The 18,995-nt window shown below is 43.6% G+C and overlaps 1 protein-coding gene across 2 annotated transcripts in view; it reads right to left on the bottom strand.

Moving 5' to 3' along the window:
* The window catches only part of KANK2 (KN motif and ankyrin repeat domains 2), a 139,765-nt gene extending 120,770 nt beyond the window's left edge, over positions 1 to 18,995 (bottom strand). For both annotated transcript variants that reach the window (XM_068274320.1, XM_068274318.1), the window contains exon 1: positions 18,913 to 18,995. The gene's annotated coding sequence lies outside the window, so the exon portion shown is untranslated. The remainder of the gene's footprint in view (positions 1 to 18,912) is intronic.

The following is an 18,995-nucleotide window of genomic DNA, read 5'->3' as shown; positions in this document are numbered from 1 at the left end:
TTAGTTGGTGGGGTAATAAGTTAGAAGGTGTAACTTGGTAGTAAGTAGACATTGTTTGGCAGACTTGTAGCTTGGTCAGGCTGTTTTTCACAAGATCGCTTTTATAACTCAAACAACCTTCTCCATGGAAAATATAAACCAGGAGAGAAACCCACACACAGCAGATGACATTGCAATGACTGGGCCGCGGTTACCTCCCACAAACCCTGCATACAAATCTGAGCAGTGCAGTGGTTAACAATACAGCAACAGCAAAAGCACTTCCAGCTGTCAGAGGCATCAGTGTACGCTGAGATCTCCTGACATTCTGCTAAGATCATCCCTTTCTCAGCCTGAATAGCAGGACATCCAAAATAGAGGCAGCTGGGAGGGGAGATACAACCAGGGATGTTCTTCAGGGATCACTTATGGCATGGAAGAGAAGATGGAGAAAAGTATCCAGGCTTGACTGGATAAAGTGATAACTGCATAGCGTATGTCCTAACATGCACCCCTTTTTTAGGACTCGTGTACACGGACATTTCACTAGTCGTCAGTATTACAGCAGTTTGGCAGCATAAATTCATTTGTTTTCAGTTTGACTTCAGCTGAAGCGATCAGAGCCTTATGCTGGGAATCCACGATGCGTTTTTGTGGTCGATTTGCCGCTCGGTCATGTTTAGATTCGTTTTTCCGCTTGATTCCCCGCTCGATTCCCTTATCTTTTCTTATCAAATTACATTCACTTCTATCAGAAATCGAGAGGTAAGACGATGGAAAGTGAGATCGGAAATTATCTAACCATCTATCTGCCTCAAAAACGCATTGTGTATTCCCAGCATTAGTACTATCGCTAGGACATGAACTGACGTTATACTGAATGTAAACTGTCAGCAAACTGTACAGCATGGTGGCCTAGCGGTTAGCGCTCTCGCCCTGCAGCTCTGGGTCTCTGATTGAATCCCAGCCAGGGCACTATCTGCATGGAGTTTGTATGTTCTCCCTTTGTCTGTGTGGGTTTCCTCTGGGCACTCCAGTTTCCTCTCACGTACCAAAAACATACAAATATGGCCCCAGACTACGATACATACATAGACATATGACTATGGTAGGGAATAGATTGTGAACCCCTCCGAGGGACAGTTATTGACATGACTATGTACTCTGTACAGCGCTGTGGAAGATGTTGGCGCTCTATAAATACTAATTAATAAGCCTGTGTATATTAGCCTTCAGGGCTGGAGCCCACTAGATAGTGGGCATCACTTTTGCAATCACCGAGCGCTTTTGGCAGCAATTTTTCGCTGCATTTTTCAGAGCAATTACTGGTGTTTTCGAAGCGATTTTGAATATAATACAAGCGATTTGTACAGTGATTGAGATTTGCGATTTCAATATCGATTCGCGAATTCCATGGGTTTGGGAGTAAATTTGCCTGTTGACTCTTCCAGTGCCTAAACTGAAGGCCCTGCACGGTTTGCTGAACTATTATTCAGAAGCAGCTTGCTGTCTTCTCTCTAAACCAGCCTTTCTCAACCTTTCTCAACCTTTTTACCTTGGAGGAACCCTGTAAATAACTTTTGGATCTCAAGGAACCCCTGCAAACTATTTTTTGGTCTCGAGGAACACCTACATTTATTTTTCAGGAGGCATGGTCTTTAAATAGGTTAGGCTGCTAATTTCACTATCTCCTATTAAACTGCCACTCATACTGTCTCCTGACCCCCCAATTTAATGCTTCTTCTTACAGTACCACCTACTATAGTGTGCTATATTATACTTCCCCCACGATGGGGTAAAATGCCAAGGAACCCCTGCAGAGTCCTCAAGGAACCCTGGTTGAGAAAGCCTGCTCTAAACACTGGAAAGATATTAACACCCCCCCCCCCCCTTTATTATCTGAATTTCGTAACAGAATTCAACATGTTTATAAAAGTGAGCGTTTAACCGCTACTATACAAGATAGGATGAGTATCTGTGATAAATTGTGAGGTCCAACCACACTGTCGTCAGGATAATTCCACACACAGGGCCAACCTGTTTTTTGTTGACTGATGGCTGGCAACACTACTTTCTTTTCCTCTATTCCATACATGTCAAACTCCAGCCCATGGGTCAAATCTGGCCCTCAGAGCCATTAAATTTGGCCCTCAAATGGTTTCCCCAGTTTGCATTATGTTTGGCCCACTCTAAACCACTAGGGAAGCTATATTATAGGTGAATCCCTAAAACACCAGGGAAGCCATATGGAGGAGGTGAGGGAAATCACTAAACACTAGGGAACTGTATAGGGGAGGGTGGGGGTCCTCTAGACACCAGGGAACTGTATAGGGGTTGGAGGGGAGCCATTAGACACCAGGGAGCATTATAAGGGAGAAAGGTGGCCAGTAGACATTGAGGTTGGCCGTGACTAGGTCCCAGTGTTCAATTTCAGCCCACTTTGTATTTCAGTTTGACACCCCTGCTCTATTCATACTCTGCATAATGCCACGGAATATGTTGGCGTATTATACTGTAAACCAACATTGATAATGGGTGTGGCCTTTACTTTAACAGTCTGGGCGGAGCTTCCCTTTAATACTCAGACTGTTTTCTCCTCATAGTCAATTCCCACCTGTTTATATTTTTCCTAACTCTCCATGCTCCGGCTCCTCATGGTTTTCCTTTGTTTTTGTACTCCTCATCCATTTTCTCTCCTGAGCTTTCCCTTCTTCCCTGTCTGAATTCCTCTCGCACTTTCTATCTTATTTCCTCTTCCTCTCTCTGTTTTCTTTTCTGATTATAGCCAGTTCCCTGTAATCTGCGCTTCCATAGTTCCCATATACTCCTGGCTCTCTTGGATCCCCCAGCAGGAGAGGGCGGGGGGGGGGGGGGGGGGGGAGGAGGAGTTTTCTGGCTGCTGTAGTGAGCCCAACATCTGTTTTCCAGATGTGCCAACGCCCAACTGTGCCCTCCTACCTGCCAGGCTGCTCTCCATCACTCTGCTTCAAGCATGCCAATCCCTACTCGCCTCTAGCGTCCAATTACCACAACACTAACGCCGATCCGGAGATACTTCCTGACACGCAATATCACTACTGGGAGTAGCATCTTACAGTATCTCACACAAGTATTTTTATGGGACAACCCTAAAGATATGATGCTTTAAAGGGGAACTTTAGCAAAATGGGATAAAAATAAATCAATACATTGCAAAGTGAGAAGTTAAAAAAATAGAAATGAGAAATGATTGATATTCGCCATGTAATTTGTTCATATTGTTTGATCCACAATCAGCCCGCACTTTATCATCTTTACTACTGGCAGACATGAGAGAAAAAAAACAAGACAGCACCAACTTCCATTAACTATAACCACGCCCCCTAACAATGCAGTAGGCTAAAAGGTTGTTTTTTGGTTTTTTTTTTATAGATATACATATACCGGTACACAGCGGGAGATACTGGTTGCTTGGCAGTTGGAAACAGCCTTTATTTCCCACAATGCAACAAGGCTCAGGACAGAGGTCATAACAATGACCAGGACCGGTTTCACTCAGAACAGGCCTTGCCATGGTCACGGGCACATGCTCAGCATCATATCCAGAGACTGTCTTTTGCAAATAGAAATATGAATGCTGGCAGATAAGCTGCAGTGGTTGAAAAGGTGGGGGAACAGCCTGTCAGTGCTCAGACTGTACTTTGCATCAAATTGATGTGCATGACTGTAGTCCCAGAAGGAAGCCTCTACTAAAGATGATGCACAAGAAAGCCTGCAAACAGTTTCCTGAACATAAGCAGACAAAGGACATGGATTACTGGAACCATGTCCGGTGGTCGGATTAAACCAATCTAAACTTATTTGGTTCATATGGTGTCAAGCGTGTGGTGGCAGCTAGGTGAGAAGTACAAAGACAAGTGTGTCTTGCCTACAGTGAAGCATGGTGGTGGAATTGTCATGATTTGGGGCTGCTTGACTGCTGGGGAACTACAGTTCATTGAGGTAACCATGGTTACCAACATGTACTGTGACATACTGAAGCAGAGCATGGTCTCCTCCCTTCAGAAAATGGGCTGCAGAAAAATAATAATTAAAAATAAATAAATATGTCGGCCTCCATATCCCTCTCACTTCAAGTGTAAAGAGAATGTCCGAGGGACAAAAAACAAAAAGAAAGAAAGAAATCCACTTGCCTCGGGCTTCCTCCAGCCCCTGGCAGTTGACCTGTGCCCTCGCGGCAGCTCCTGTGGCTCCCAGTCCCCTCCGGTGCAGATGCCGACCTCCCCAGGTCGGCATCTGCCTGCATCTTCCTGTGTTGCACTGTGCAGCTCACTGAGTCACACTGACGTCATCTGGGCTGTTCTGCACAGGCACAGAACTACTACGCCTGCGCAGCACAGTCCGGATGACGTCAGCGCGACTGAGAGTCGTTTGCGCAGGCACAGTCAGCAACTTGCACCAGAGTGGACCCCGGACCACCAGTGTGGAGCGGAGCTGCGGCGTAGGCACAGGACATCTGGCAGGGGCTGGAGGAAGCCCCAGGTAAATGGATTTTTTTTCTCTTCCTCCTTGGAGGTGTCCCTTAAAGTGAGAGTAAAGCCCCTTATCCCAAAAAGTTTGATACTTACCTATGGACAGGGAAGGCCCAGGATCCTACAAAGCCTCCCTTTCTTCTCTTGTACCCCTCGTTCCAGTGTTTTCAACCTCGTTGTGTGGACTCAACCAGTTGAATCTGTTGTAGGGTAGAGTTGAAATGTAGAATAGCTGGCATCAGGGTTAACCTCACACATTGCAAAATATGTCCTCAGTGGCATCGACAAAGGCCAAGACAATGAAAGTGGCTGCAGCACCCCCGGCAGTCCAGCTGCTCTAGGCGTGGGCCTGCATGGCCTGCCCACCACTCCAGGTCTGCACAAAGGCCACTGTGAGTGAGTCCATCAAAGGGAGCAGTGTCTGCCGAAAACTGAGCATTACTAGTTTGTTGTGAAAATATCTATGCTGCTATGGGACACGCTGCAAAAATGACAAACACAAATGGCATTCTCAGTCCTCCCGCTAAGGCTCTCATCTCAGAGAAGTCCTTATATAGCGCACAGAGGAAAAACCAGCACAGGGGACAACCGTATATTATGGGCACGCGAACCCAGAAGCCTCCGGACACCAACAATATCCAGATAGGGGAAGCAGCATAACTGCATTCCAGATCTTATCCCTACCAGGATGCTGAGTGTCAGCAGATAAAAACTTGTATGTAGGAATTACTGAAAAGCAGTAAATGTAACTGCAGAAAATATACAGGCTTGTTACTGGTATAAATCACTGAATCCCACAGAACTCCCCTCACTGGTCACATGGTCATAGCCGTCCACAGGAATACAAGGATCTGATTTGCTGCAGGCAATGTAACCTTATGCTAGATCCACACCATACAATTTTTTGGCAGATTTACTTGCCAGATCGATTATTTCCAGCATGTCTGATCTAAGGATCGATCTTTTTTTCTGATCGATTTCCATAGAAACAAACAGAAATCGATCGGAAAATCGCTTAAAAAAACCTGATTGATCCTCAGATTGGACATGCTGGAAATAATCGATCCTACAGGTAAATCTGCTAAGAAAATTGTATGGTGTGGATTCAGCATTATATACTAGGTCCGTACCGGCTACGCAACTTTCCGACGATTTCTTGAGTGATGAGCGATCTTTTCCGCGATCTTGCGATGTGGGTACAGGCATGTGATTACTCGAATGACGTTTGGCGACAACCATAACAGAAGATCTTGAGATCCCCGACAACTCCTGCGTATATTACTGCAATCACTTGAAATCTTGTTCGCGCCCGTCGTGTATGTATGGTGCAGTATGGTAACAAACTACATGCAGTGCGTTACTGCAAATGTACGCGTCAAAAAGTATAGCGACGCATTATTTCATTGGGAGTATATGAAAGTAAAAAAAACACATTTTTTATTAATAAAAGTGACAAATAACAAACAAACAAATAAACAAACAAACATCTGGGGGGGCGATCTGACCCCACCAGCAGAGAGCTCTGTTGGTGGGGAGAAAAGGGGGGAAATCACTAGTGTGCTATGTTGTGCAGCCCTGCAGCTTGGCCTTAAAGCTGCAGTGGCCAATTTGTCAAAAAATGTTCTGGTCACTACGGGGGTTTAACACCATGGTCCTCAAGAGTGGATCAGAGATGAAAAACTAACTATAACAAGTAACTTGTCTATATATCTTATCTAAAGTTTAGATAGTTTACACAGCAAATCTAGCTGCAAACAGCTTCAACAGTTTCATATTTATTTATTCCTGTGATACAATGACAGCGGCCATGTTTTGTTTGTCACATTACACACAGGCAAGCTGATATGCATCTCCAGCCCTCAGCTCACTCCCCTCTCCTGCTCCCTCCTCCCCTCTGCCTCTGACATCTCTGGCTAGTAACCTCCTCCTGCCCAGACTGAGCTCCCATAAGCCCTTGCTACATGGAATGCCAAGGCACTTTGAGCTGTGGGCGAGGCTTGTTTAGTTTATAGGGAATTGCAGTATTAAAACAAAACAAAAAATAGGTATTTGGCTTGAGGAATGCCCTAAAAACTATATGTAAGGAACACAATTATGCAATGAGTAAAAGTTTATCTCGGATCCACTTTAAGAAGCTAGAGGTGCCCCAAGTATTAGGTAGCTACAGGTGCCCCTTAGTATTAAATCGTTAGAGGTGCCCCCAAGTATTAGGTAGCTAGAGGAACCTCAGTATTGTGTCGCTAGAGGTTCCCCTGACTGAAGGGTGATCTCGTCAGTGGAATGCCGAGAGCTGGGCGAGTATTGTAACCCCCTTTTTTCCGTCTCATCAGGACTCTGCATCGGTCCCTGTAGGCACGAGCGTACAGTGCCATATGGTAAATCCGTCCCTGCACTACAGTATAATTTCGTTACAATAAACTCTAAGGGACCCGGAAAAAAATATTAGAAATTGTCCTAGAAATGGCCCAGCATGCCCTGGTATATTCTCTGCTGCAAAGGACCAACTCTGTCCTCCCATTGGATGTACAGTACAAGCGCTTGCGCATTTGGTGGACTACAAGGTTAATGCTAGGTACACACCATACAATTTTCTGGCAAATTTACCTGCCAGATCGATTATTTCCAACATGTCCGATCTGAATTTTAATCGATTTTCCGGTCATTTTTTAATCGATTTTCATAGAACTGAACAAAAATCGATCAAAAAAACGATCGAAAAAGAAGATAAAAAGACTGATCACAAAAATCAAATCGGGTGGGACTTAGCACTCTCCTCCACAGTCTCCATAGTTTTGCAGTGAGTAGACCCACTCTGATCTGCACTACAAGTGAAAGTAGCGAAAGTACAGTGGAAGTGGTAACACTGCATCCTCTTTTGTTTACATTCACATTATTCCTCATTTTCCCCAGGCTGCTTATTGTACTGTACATCCAGCTCCGGTGCCATTCTTCGTGTCTTACAAAATGTTATCAGGCATCAACTCACTTGCAACCAGCCTGAAGAGAGCAGCTGACCATGGGTTTCACACTGACATATGACGCATGCTCCGCCCACTGATATTTGACGCATGCTCCGCCCACTGACATATGATGCATGCTCCGCCCACTGCTATTTGACGCATCTCCGCCCACTGACATATGAAGCATGCTCCGCCCACTGAAATGTGACGCATGCACTGCCCACTGACATATGACGCATGCGCCACTCACTGTTAACTAGCCAGTCACATCACATAGGGGGCAAAAACATGTTTACTATAACTGGAGATTTAGTTTTCTATACCTGAATGTTTACTATATCAGAGTTTATTATAAGGAGAATCTACTGTATTGATTACTTTTTTTCCTATGTTACTTTCACTTACAGTGGAGAGCACTGTCCCTCTTTCTTCCTCACATGTCCCTCTTTCAGGACTCATGTACAGATCTGTGTAAATATTATGTAAAACCATGTTTGATTGGCTGCAAATGTTATTTCCTATCCTATAAATTGACATTTCTTTATTTCAAATGTTAATATGAAGAAAAAGTAGTGACGATAGAGAGGACCTATGTGGTTTGAATTCTAAAATGAAATCTTTTGCTTGTGAATTTTCAGTGGTATGTGTGGCAGGGGCGTGATCAGGGGTGTGGCATGGGGCATGTCTGAAAGTGTCCCTTTTTCTCATGTCAAAAAGTTGGGAGGTACGTTGGAGAGTGAAATCTGACAGATCTGTCAACCATCTCCTCATGGGGGGTTCTCAGTTATTACTTTATTTACAACTTACTGAACTGCCAAAATGGTGTGCAAATAAAAAGGGAAGCTGGCTGACATCTAACATCATTGTATTGATCCTTTCCAGGGAGATTGTGTAAAAAATAAAGGTAATTTTAAGAATCCCCATGCGGAGATGGACTAGTCCAAAATCTGTCAGCTTTTTCTACTTACTGTAAATGACAGCAACATTGGAAATACGTAATTTATAGTGCATTTCACACCGGTACAAATGTACATTTTATGTGTATGTATTTTGCATCTTTTTTGCGATGGGGTCCTTTAAAGAGGGGAGATTAAGATTAGGTGTCAGGAAGGGATTAATGCTAAGGAGGGGAGGTAAAGCTTAGGCATCAGGAAGGGGTTAATGCCAAGAAATAGTGGTTAAAGAGAGACTGAAGTGAAAAAAAATTATGATTAATGATTTGTATGTGTAGTACAGCTAAGATATAAAACATTAGGAGCAGAGACATAAGTCTAATATGGTTTCCAGTACAGGAAGAGTTAAGAAACTCCAGTTGTTATCTATGCAAAAGAACCATTGAGCTCCATGACTTTCAGGGCCCGTTTCCACTTGTGCGGTGGGAATCGCCACGGAATAAATTTGCATGCGGACGCGAATTTCGCATGCGGTTGTATGCGAATTTTCATGTGAATTCACATACGATTTCACATGGATGACTATGTATGCGAATTTAACCATGGCAGTGCCTGTGTGCTTTTCCATTGTTTCTATGCGAAATCGTATGCGAATTCACACGAAAATTCGCATACCAAAACCGCATGCGAATTTCCTATTAAATACATTGCATCCGAATACCATAGCGGTATGCGAATTCTGATTGCTCTGCCGTGCAGATTTTTTCTGCACAGAAAAACGCTCAGGATTTCAGACAAGTGGAAACAGGCCCATCCACTCGTATTGGTTATGCCAATCTGCATGCAGGAAACGCATGCAGATTCCCGATAGTGGAAATGGGCCCTCACAGTCGCAGAGAGCTCTGTCTTCTGAAGCTTATTATCTCAAGTGTCAGTCTCTGTATTTTATTATTCTCTCCAGAGGACAGTTCAATAGTTCACTGGCCTGCTGTGTAAAATCATTTAGAATGCTGAGTAGTATGTAAACTGCATATATTAGAGCAGACTTTCTCAACCAGGATTCCTTGAGTACTCTGCAGGGGTTCCTTGAGATCCAAATGTTATTTGCAGGCTTCATCCAGGGTAAAAAAGGCTGAGAAAGGCTGTATTAGAGAATGATGCAGTGTTATAAAAAAAACACTATATAATTGAAAATAAAAATATAAGAATATTTTCATTGCTACTAATGTTCTACTACTTATCCGTACTACACAACTAATTCATCATATCATAATTTTTATTTTCGCTTCAGTGTCTCTTCAAGCATCAGGAAGGGGTTAAAGCAGACCTGAACTCAGAATTTCCTCTCTGCTCTAAAGGATAAACAACAGCATAATCACCTTAAAAGTAAAACATTTCTTTACAGGCTGATACAAATCCTGCAATAAAAATGCAGTGTCTACTTCCTGCTTTCACGGAAGCAGACATAGGATTAACATCCTGTGTTTACAACTCAGCTGCCAATATTCCTGAGCTGACATAGCTGAGAGATCAAATGACAGTTGTGGTTAGTCACAGATGAAGGAAATTAGACAGGCTAAACCAGGCATGGACAAACTTGTCTCTCCAGCTGTTACGGAACTACAAGTCCCACAATACATTTGCCTTTATGAATTATGACTGTGGCTGTAAGACTCCTGCAATGCATTGTGGGACTTGTAGTTCCTTAACAGCTGGAGGGCCAAGTTTGCCCATGCCTGGGCTAAACTCTCTAAATATATACAGGGTGAATTTCTCTCTGTTTTCTAAATTCAGGTCTACTTTAAGTGCAGTGTTCAGAGTGATATCTATACAGAGACTGTTCCAACCCAGTCACATGATGGAGGAGGAGAAACAGATAAAAACCACCAATAATAACACTGCATAGCCGAAACACTATGTTGATGATCCCCTTGCATCCGTACTCTATTTACTCCTCGCGAGCCATGAAACTTGAGTGTTTCTCTTCCTTTTTTTTTGCCACAGTTTCCGCAATAGAACAGGTTAAATTTCATGGACCTGAGCTATGTGAGATCTGAGCTTTCCATTCTGCAGTAACAACTGAAGGTTCTGCAAGGCTTGTGGAAAATGACATGAGGCGAGATTCCAGCCTTCGCCCTCCCGTGGCGGAAGTGGCCAAGGACCCCGCAGCAGCCCTTGTGTGTTTATTGTCACAAGGCCTCGCCCGGCCCAGTCTAAATAACTCTCCTGCAGAGCCAGTACCGACCCCGCTGAAATTTTAGGGGCCACGGAGAGCCGTGTTTAGGTGGCCGCAAACAGCTTGAGGAATGTTGGGCCGCAGTTCAAAAGGAATATTCTGCTGTGAGAGTTCTAGAACCTCCGTTTCCATCTTGCTCAGCGGCCTGCGAGGATGCGGTTCTTACCAAACACAAAACAGACATTAAACAATATTTTAATAGCTCTGTTTCCCACAGAAAAGGCTTGCTGTACGATAATAACAGACTTTCATTCATGTACCTCAAGGCACAAATGAAAGGGGTTTTTTTTTGTTTTGATTTCTCAGATTTTAACATCTAGAATTAAATAGTGTCGTGAGAGAGACTGTGCGTGATTGTTGGATGGGCGTAAACACATAATGTTTGTAAAACCTTCTTTTATACGGTTACTATCAGGATGAAGTAGGTCAATCATGTGGTAATCTTACAGAACAGCTATGGCAAAAATACCAACAGTCTGCTATCTCTACAGTCATTCCCATAAACAGACGCAGAATAAAATGCTCAATGTATTTTGTGAACAAGACAATCCTCAGAATTCCTGCACAGAGCTAGGCTGTGTTCCTCTTTTATTTTACTCACGGTAAGGGTTAAGAATTCAGGTATGCAAATGACAATTTCTATCTAGTCAGACTTAAAAATGAACGTTAACCCAGGATTGAACTTCATCTGAATCAGTAGCCGATACTCCCTCTCCCAGAAGGAATCTTTACCTTTTCTTCATTGGATCATCAGGGAAATCTGTGTGGTTGATTTTGTGGTGAAACCCTCTCAGAGTGTGATGTCATGGCCATGGTCATGACAATTGCTTGTCTGTGGACCTCGTTGCATTGTGGGAAATAATGGCTGTTTCCAACTGCCAAAGACCTCGCCGCATATGGCGGCAGAACGCCGAGATCCACGCTGAGGCGCAAGCCTCTGGGTCTCGGCGAAGCTCTGACGACAGTGGAGCGCATGGCACTCCTTCCTTATTGGCCAAGCGGTGGACTGTAAACATTAGCAGCATGCGTACCCACGTGTCAGCTGACTTGCAGACACGTAGCAGACTGATTGGTTGTTTTGGATTCCGTTACTTTTGATTGGTTAGGGCTAACATAAAAAAAAAGGTGAGCGCCCTCAGTCTTTGCCCATGATAACCTATGCTGGGCTTGTAGCTGAGATTGCGCTCACACCTGGGCCATATGCAATTCACTTTTTCTCCTGACTTTTCTCCTAGGAGATAATTTTTCATCTTCAAATTAAAATACCTTTCCAGCACTTTTCAACTAAAACAGTACCAAAAAGTAAGTGAAAAATGACTAATAAAAATTATTTTGAGCATTTTCTTGCTTTCTGTTGGCTTAAAATGCATTTTAATGACAAATGTAAAAATATCACCTGGGTTGAAAACTCATGAGAAAAAGTTAATTGCATATTGGGCCAAGTGCTTTGTCTTGCTGCACATTCTGTCTGTCTCTTGAGTCTTGACCAAGTTTCTTGCAGGTCTGATATCTTGTTGCCGACCCAGATTGAACCTGACTACTCTTCTTATGATCTTATGTTATTGACCCGGCTGGTACCTGGCCTCGCATCTACTGGATTCCCTGTTGCCAAACCTCGGATTGTTTGAGGACCTTGCATGAACGCTGCCTGCCCTGATCCCGGCCTGTCTGACCTTACATCTGTATTGTGATTATACTTTCGTCTGGATTGCCTCAGTCCATAGGCGACTATTCAGTTATACTGTATCTGCATTACCTTGCTGTGTTTGGTGAAAGCTATATGCCAGGTTGTATGCTACATCTACTTGCAGGGTTGTGTAGTTTTTGTTAGGCTGGAGTGTACGCAGGTGTTAGGGCTGGGTAGGTCAGTCATATGAGCATACAGTCTGACCTATAGCAATTAGCCAGACAAGCCTGACAGGTACATTACAGTAAGAGTGATTAAGATGTGGAATGCATTGCAACAGGAAGTAGTTATGGAAAATTCTAGATCTGCATTTAAAGGGGGCTTAGATGCTTTCCTTGCGTTGAAAGACATCCATGGCTACAATTACTAGGTAATGCCTAATGATGTTGATCCAGGGATTTTATCTGATTGCCATCTGGAGTCGGGAAGGCATTTTTTCCCTTTTGGGGATAATTGGACCATGCCTTGTAAGGGTTTTTCACCTTCCTTTGGATCAACAGGGATATGTGAGGGAGTAGGCTGGTGTTGCACCTTATTTTCTGGTTGAAGTTGATGGACGTATGTCTTTTTTCAACCCAAATAACTATGTAACGATGTAATCTTCTGTTATTTAACTTGTCACTTTGCAATGTATTGATTTATTTTTCTCTCCTACAACTATGTTTTGGTAAAGTTGCTCTTATAAGGTCCATACATACGTTAGATTAAAGTCAGCTGAGGTGGCCAATAACGACCGCCTCTACTGTTTCTTCTGTTTGGTGTGATGGTGTAACCATAACAACACTTGGATGTTCTCTATGTGCTAGGCTAGGGATTAACCATGTAGGTAATTATCCACAGTTGTCTGCACTGAACTCTGCACAGCCTTACAAAAGAAAGTGACACTATATAAATAAAATACTAGCAGTAATAAAAAGAACAGCAACTGTTTTTTAAGATTTCACCCACTTCAGGTCTACAGAAAAAGCAAAGGAAATAAGGGAGCTTCCAAGAGAAACAAGAACAGCATTAAAAGCCTCCTATGGCTCTAGCACTTTCCATCTCTATTCCACACTTCTCCAAACATTTAGGCCGGAGGCCCACTTTAAAGCTTTACCCTTGTTTACTTGAACTTCCATTATAAACCGAGTGCACTGCACACACTTCACTCAGACAGGAATATAGATTTGCTGCTTCACACATTGTTTACAGTTATCTGAGTGGTGGAATTTACCTTACTACTGTATACTACATTGTTATTTCTTTCACTTTGCTGCGTTAGATTCCCAGGTTCCAATCCCAGCTTGGCTACTCTCTGCATTTAATTTGTATGTTCTCCCCATGTTCCTATTCCATTTCCTGTTTGCACCCTGCCTTTCTCCCACAACTCCAAAACATACCGTAGTAGTACCGTGTTTCCCCGAAAATAAAACAGTGTATTATATTGAGTAGCAGCAAGTGCAATGTTTGGCCCAATAACAGAGCCATGGTTCCACCTGTGAGACCATCGGCTCCAATAGGAACACAAGTTGCTGTACGTCTCCCCCATAGGCTGAAGACAGCTGACATCATTGCATTCCAGCAGTTCTGGAGGTGTGTTTAGCTTCGAAGGGCAACAATGGTTGATTTGCATATTTCAGCAGTGATGCACTGGGAGACATCTCAGAGCTCACGCCAACCTGAATTATCTCAAATACATTCTGTTTTAAGAAGGCAAACTTTTGTTTTATAAAGGTTGACAAACTGTGAGAGAAAGTTCAAAAGGGGGAAAGGGGGGAGGATGGAGGGGGGTGGAAAGTGAGGGAATGTATGGAGGTGACAACTTATGTAGAGCTTTGTATGATAGCGTGAAATGGGCAGCAGAGTTCAGTAGGGACCGGAGAGGTGCTAGTCAGATTTTTTTAGTAGGCCAAAGACTATTGTGTTGCAGTACTTGAGACAGGAAACAGGACTAAAGAGAGAGAGACTGATTTAGGTGTCATCAGCATAGAGGTGATACTGGAAACTAAAAGAAGAGAATAGGTCCCAGAACAGAACCTTGTGGTACTGACAACAGGCAAGGACATCTAAGAATCCACCTTCCAGTTAAACATCTCAAACCAAGTGGAGCTGGGTACACAATGTCACAGTGCCGCCATTGCGGTGCATTCGATCTGAGTGCGGCACACTAACCCACTGCTTGCAATGCATTACTGCAAAACACGTGATTTAACAGCGAAGCATACTTTTCATTGAGGCACACCGCAGCGCAAAGGAAACTGCACATAATGCTTCTTGATGCGGAATCCCAGTGCAGTTGGAGTATTGTGTGTTTTTCTGCTGTGGGAGGGGACGGGGGGGGGGGATATGGGCAGTGATGCTTTTTTTTCCGCACACTCAGTATGCGATTACCTATCGCCGGCAACCAGCTGACTGCCAGCCAAAAGTGAGCAGAGACTGCAGATTCAACCACAGAAAAACACAGCAATCGTCCGTGGACTCCTGTCCGACTGCATGCTTTGCTATATACAACGCATTGTGCAGATAACGTGCAGCACCGCTTTCCTGTTCCATTGAGTTCCGGCTGTGACAGGGACCACCAAGCACCCTCCCACCCGAACCTAGCCAAACTGAATGTGATCCTACCAGTCGGGTTATTCACTTTGTGATTAGTGCTCTTGCCTTGCAGCGCTGGGTCTCCGGTTTGAATCCCGGCCAGGGCACTATCTGCATGGAGTTTGTATGGTGTCCTTGTGTCTGTCTGGGTTTCCTCCGGGCACTCTGGTTTCCTCTCACTTTCCAAAAACCTACAGATAAGCTAATTATCTTCCCCCTAAATTGTCCCTAGACTACGATACATACATGGACATATGACTATGGTACTGATTCAATTATGAGCCCCTCTTATTGGATTATGAGCCCCTCTGATTGGATTGTGAGCCCCTCTGAGGGACATTTGAGTGACAATACAATATACTCTGTACAGCGCTGTGAAAGATGTCAGCGCTATATACATACTAAATAATAATAATAAAATGATTAACATACTGTATACAAAACGTTGCCAATGTAACTCAGATTCCAGAGGTGAACGATTTAGTCCCCCCAGCTGCTAAATGAATTTACATCCCAGCATGCCCTGCAAGCCACTCTGGGACTTGCAGTTCGTCAACAGCTGGAGGGCGTCAAGTTGGCGAATTCGGATTTCTCTGATATCATTCCGTATAATTGCTGTACATCTGTACGCACACCCAAATCATTTTTAACCTGGAAATTTCCCAAATTCCTCATCGCAGACTGCAAGGAAACGGAGTGGAAGCCATTGGCAGCAGACTTCACGGCGAAATAGACAAAATGTCCTTGTAACGCAGCGTGTCCGTGTAACCCCCCGGCTGGGTGGGTCTGTCTGAGCCCAGCACAGAAATCTGGAATTCATAATCCCAAACGCAGCTTTGCCCTAAATGAGAATTCCAGAAACTCACTCCTATTGGCCCCCTCCTTCAGCCTGGCCACCAATCGCCAGCTCTCGGGGTCCACCAGCTCAAGCAGGCAGCCTGGTCACTTCATAATGTAAGGCAATAGCGGGAGATTCTTCAGCCAATCACAACACAGCGTCTAACGTTTGGTCACACAGCACCAAACAGCAAAAGGTTTAATTGTCTTTTTTTTCAGCAAAACACCCATCATTCTTCACATTCCAGAGGCATAGAAACTAAACCATGCAAAATGAAGTATGTAGAATTGCTTGTTAATTATCCCACTAGGCGATTTCCCCATCAATTTTTCAGACGACCAGCGATTTTTTGAACGGAGAGCGATTGTTTCCACAATCTCGTGATGTGGGTACAGGCGCACGATTACGCAAACAGCGTTGGACAACACGCGGCAGTAACGACCGTCACGGCGGATCGGATCTTTAAGTTCGCAACAACTCCGAGTGAAATACGGCTATCGCTTGACTTCCCGTTAGCGCCCCTCGTGTGTACCCGCCAGCAGGAAGATGGATCGGGGACCGCATGGCGTCGGGGGGACGTTGCTGGGATCCATCTTCCTGCGTCGTCAGGTGAGTACTCCGCGTAAAAGAAGCCATACAGTAGTGGTCCAATCAAGCACTCAATCAATACTTATTCATTATAATATCGATTGGGAAGTCGAAATCCATGCGCTACCCAGCACACAACGCTGGCTCTACACCATACAATCTTGATTGTCCAATCGTGTTCAGCTTTAAGGCACATGTGACACAATAAAAAGATTTGATTTTACAGCAATTCAATCAAGATGATCGGCTTTACAGAAAAATCCAAAGCTTTTTATTATTTGAGTGAGAAATGTGATATCATTTCCCATTTTTTATGATATAAGTCCATCGAGTGGTGGATTTTTCTGATAATTTTTCATGAACATTGAATATAGGGTAGATTGACAATTTTTTGATTTAGAGACCCAAGCAATTTTTTCCAGTTTTCAATCATAATTGAGGAATAACACGTGTGTGATTTGGTCACGTTTCAAACGTTACAATCAATCAGAAAAATTGATTGTAATTTGCAAATTGAAAACGAAATATAAAAAAACGATGGTGCGTGGCCTCATCTGTGAGACATGACGCTATATCCCAAGAAACTTCACAGCATATTCAGTTTGTTTAAGCCCGGTACACACTTTTAATTAGGATTGGCCAATCACTGACCAATTTTACCACCTCTATGTAGTAAGCGGGTTTACCTGCACTGTCTGCTCAATATTTAATATCTGTTGACCCTCACACTACATAGAGGTGGTAAAATTGGTCAGTGATTGGCCAATAGTAATTGAAAGTGTACCACACTCATTTTGGTAAAATCGGACAAGATGGTACAAATAAAGATTGTATAGTGTGTGGCCTCTTTGAAGACTCAAGCCAGATTTCTGCTTTGTATTGCTCCTCGGGTAATTCTACTATACATATTGCAGTACCAAAGGACCTCAATGGCAATCAGCACAGGGCATGTTTATCACTTATCCAACATTCTAGTTATCAACCAGATATCCACACACACAGAAATTGACCGTTTACCGATTGGTAGCATGACTGTGACGAGATTGCATGAAGTCACTGAAGCAAGTTGCCCAAGTGTGTCTGCAATACAAACTCTTGTATAGTGACCTCCATTCATAGGAGTCTACAGATAAAAGTCTAAGCATATCTCACAAAATTACTGTAAGCCCCTGCTGTGATCATTGCCACTCCCACCATCATTAATACACGTCTCCAAGAAGGGCTGTGCAAGTAGAATAAGAAATCTTTACTTTTCTGAAAATCACTTTTGGGAGGGCAGATCCACTCCCTCATTGCAGATATGGAGGGGGAGGGGGGCTTGAGGAGCTGGGGTTCCAAATATAACATTCCCCACTTTGCAATGACAGATTTATACCATGGAAAGTATAGATTCCAGATGGGGTGCCTTACACAGCCCTGACACCAACATTGTATTGGGTCCAGATAATCAATATGTACTCTGATGGCAGCCTTGGGGGGAGGAGCACACCCAGGGGGTCAGCAGTTTAGGTTCCCTTTAGGGAAAGGGTGATTTCATTGACAAGCCATTGACATATTGAGAATTTTCTAACTTTAAACGTTTGCATGCATCAAAGCTGAATATCGTGCCAACTAATCTAATTATTGCTCATGTAAAGGACTGGAGATCATACAAAAATATTTTTTTACTGTTAAATAATTGCATGCATCATTGCTAAGGCATAGCTAGCCCACTGTAGAATCTATATACCACATATACCTATACATTTTACTGCAAGGTGATCACTTTGTGCCAATAGATTAAGATTGTAAGCCTGCAACCTTTTGGAATTTCTTATACATTTTATTCATCATGTCACTTTTGTCACTGTCCTTATCAATTCTGTATTTCGTATGTTGGTGTACACCATCGTCTGTATTATTATGTACCCCATGTTTGTTTCTTACCTTGTACTGCGCCACTGAATATCATGGCCCTATATAAATTATATATATATATATATATATATATATATATATATATATATATACATATACGCAAACATAGTAGAATCCCTTTATGGTAAACTACAAGGGACCAGGAAAAGTAGTTTACTATATCAGAATTGGTCATACATTGTATATTCATACAGACATATTTGCTGGACCTGAGGACTGAGTTTGCTATATCAAGAGGTTTACTATAACAATATTGTACTGTATATTACATTTTGAGCATACAAACTTGGAATGAAGTGAAGATTAGCAGCAATGAATGCGAACTCCTCCTGCAGCAGCAATCACTGTATCCCAGCAGTGAGTCATTAGTTTGTAGAGTAGTTTGGCAGCGGAGCATCACCCCTCCATCCAGTCTCCCGGGTTCTATAGGGGGTGGCAGCACCTCTCTGCACCCTGGAATAGTGGGGGCGATGCTGGCATTCGCTATAGAGAGGGGGCACAGAATGGTAAGAAGCCCCCAGCTGCAGAGTATCGCACTAGCAGTGCAGCAGCCCTGCAGATCGTATTGCACATCTGGATCCTGTTAGCAGCTGCACAGAGTATCCCTCCAGTTATGGGGAACAGCCACGCTGGCAGATGCCTCCCTCCATGCAGGGTACCCCACTTACTACACCCACCCTTCCCCCCATCATTAGAACGATCACCCCAGTTTATCATATATAGACTTACCTCTGATAGTCAGTGAGCAGCGCAGATTCCAGCACAGCCTCTCCTCTCCTCTCTGCAAATTCCCCGAGCTCCCAAACTCAGCC

Source organism: Hyperolius riggenbachi, chromosome 3, assembly GCF_040937935.1.
Source record: "Hyperolius riggenbachi isolate aHypRig1 chromosome 3, aHypRig1.pri, whole genome shotgun sequence".
NCBI lineage: Eukaryota > Metazoa > Chordata > Amphibia > Anura > Hyperoliidae > Hyperolius > Hyperolius riggenbachi.
Note: the sequence above shows the minus strand (reverse complement) of the source record. Positions and strands in the feature narration are given on the sequence as shown.